Raw genomic sequence first — 2,763 nt, forward strand, 5'->3', positions numbered from 1 at the left:
TTCTTTCATTTTTCAGAGGCCTTTTTCAAAAGCAAAAAAAATAATCTGATGGGCAACTGCACAGGTTTGAAAAATCTTATCTATTGGTTTTGATAAAGTTCCCCCATATGAATAAGAACAACGATAAATAAGTTAATGCAAAATGGTGTAAAATACAGAATACACTTGAATATTTTCATCACATGTCTGCCGAGCATAATGAGAATGCATTTGTATCTTCTGTGGCCGATCAGCTGATCATTGCTCTGGCCACAAAATGGACCTAATCTGTGTTCATGACAGCTAGTGAAGTATGTGGTAGAAATCAGAGGCCACCTTTGGAATTTTAATGCACAACATATTTTACCCCTTGCAAAAAAAAATATTTCCATGTGACCTAGGCCGAAGAAGCTTGAAATAGTAGTCCCTGAAACTGATTGGGATTTAATTCCAAGCCAGAAGTCTCCCCAGAAGGGAAAAGGACCCATCTGCAGACAGTGATGTTTCTTTTTTTATTTAAGAGCCGAGGAACGTGCTCTTGAATCACCCAAAGTGCAAGAAAAAGTGCAAACGTGTTCCACTAAAAAAAGTGCACAGAGAATGCGGTCTATCGCAAGCCCTTCTCCAAAAGGAGAGAGGCCCCCCAACAAACCTTACCCTTCGCCTCCGGACCAAAAGGTACCTGCGAGGTTCCAGGTTTGATGTACCTTTTCACCAAAGCTACTAAGGGACCACAAATGCTTCCGGCATCCCCCTTGGCGTTAGCCAAGGTATCTGCCCGCCGAGCCGATAACGGTAGGTACCCTGCCAAGGCAGGAGTACCCGGGGTGTTTGCAGGGAGGTGCGGAACCTAATGGCCACACACCTCCCCTAGACCACCAGGAGGGACACCCAGAAGGGCTACCGCATCCTGACAAATCCAGTGGACACACAACACGCAAAAAGTGACACAGTGAGACAAAAAGAAATAAATAAGTTAATGTGTGCAGATATACTGCCGGACATATGAAAATTTCTCTGATCCTAGCCCGAAGGCCGGGAATCAAGAGGTGAGTGCCACAAGGTGAAGAGATTATGGTTCCCCTGCTTCCACTCAGTGAGCCAGTACACCCAGTGAGTTTCAGCACCTCGGGGTCACCACTCCCCGAGGCACAAAAGTACCTCGGCTCCAAACCCTCTCAGCCTCATGGCAAGACCCAGAGAAAGCAGCTCACATCGGGGCAGCCGTCGGGCTGATTCCCCAGAACCAGCCCTGGTACACCTGCTCCCTACCATGCAGCACCCATCCCCACACTGGCGTTGCCTGCCACCAGCATGAAACTGATAAGAACAGATACTACACTTGATCTTAGCAACAAGGCCGAGAAGCAGACAGCGATGTTTCTGGGTGTTGCCCCTCATCAGTGCAGAGCAGGGTGTTCTGGCTTGGCTAGTGAGAGGCCTGTTGCCTGGGGAAAAGGGGTAATTCTCCTCCTTAAAGAGGCACCATTTCTGGTGTGTGTTGATTCAAAAGCCATTATCACTCCACTGGGCATTCTGGGTAAAGGAATATGCAAAGCAGCTCAATCACACCACCTTTCACCTAGACAAACAGCCTCTCACCAGCCAAGCCAGAACAACCTGCTCTGTACTGGTGAGGGGCAACACCCCCAAAACAGCTGTCTGCAGATGGGTCATCTTCCCTTCTAGGGAGAATTCTGGTTTGCATCAACCCATTCAGGACGCAGGGCGTATGGAAACGCCCTTGGGTCCTGGTACTTAACCTGTACGCTTTCGTCCCGTTATCGGTGTTTGACGTGTGCTCACAAGCTGAGCAGGCTTCAAACCCGGGGGGTCCCAACTGCTATCAGCAGGCAGAACCCAGAGTTAATGCCAGGCATCACCGATCGGGCCGATGCCCGGCATTAACCCTTTAGACGCTGCAATCAAAGTTGATCGTGGCAACTAAAATTAAAGTAAAACTATACCGGCAGATCAGCTGAGCTGGTCTAGACCATTATGATAAAATTGCAATGTCCCGATCAGCTTAGAGGACAGTGGGAGGGCCCTTACTTGTCTCCTCGCCATCCGATCGGTGATCCTATGCTGGCTTCAGCCTCCGCAGGCTGGAGCAGCAGAGCACCGATAACACTGCTCAATGCTGAGCGAAAGCTCTGCATTGAACAGTATATGCAATCGTTATTGCCCCCATGTTATAGCCCCCTATAGGGGTTAAAGGGGTATTCCAGACAAACCCTTTTTTACATATATATATATATATCAACTGGCTCCGGAAAGTTAAACAGATTTGTAAATTACTTCTATTAAAAATCTTAATCCTTCCAATAGTTATTAGCTTCTGAAGTTTTCTGTCTAACTGCTCAATGATGATGTCACGTCCTGGGAGCTGTGCATGATGGGAGAATATCCCCATAGGAACTACACAGCTCTCGGGACGTGAGTCATCAGAGAGCAGTTAGACAGAAAACAACAACTCAACTTCAGAAGCTAATAACTATTGGAAGGATTAAATGGGCACTGTCACCAACTTTATTTTTGATATGTTGTAGTACTTATGTACTACAACATATCTCTAATATACTTTTATTATTATTTTTTTCATTAAAAAGGTTTAATTTACATTTAAAAACCGGCTACTGAAAAAGGACTGATTTTGGAGATGCAATCAGTCCTATTTCAGTTAGGCTGCACTCGCTCCCTGCCTGTCAATCAGACAGGCGGGAGCAAGCGCATTGGCTTCCCGGCCTCTGGCTGGGAGGCCACTCCTCCCGCACATTGCCGCCG

General features: G+C 47.1%; 1 pseudogene; it reads right to left on the minus strand.

The window, feature by feature from the left end:
- Positions 1-1,252: 1,252 nt before the first annotated feature.
- On the minus strand, positions 1,253-1,351 carry LOC130359919 (U2 spliceosomal RNA; annotated as a pseudogene).
- Between the last annotated feature and the right edge of the window lie 1,412 nt (positions 1,352-2,763).

This window comes from Hyla sarda, chromosome 2 (assembly GCF_029499605.1).
Source record: "Hyla sarda isolate aHylSar1 chromosome 2, aHylSar1.hap1, whole genome shotgun sequence".
In the NCBI taxonomy this organism is placed as follows: domain Eukaryota; kingdom Metazoa; phylum Chordata; class Amphibia; order Anura; family Hylidae; genus Hyla; species Hyla sarda.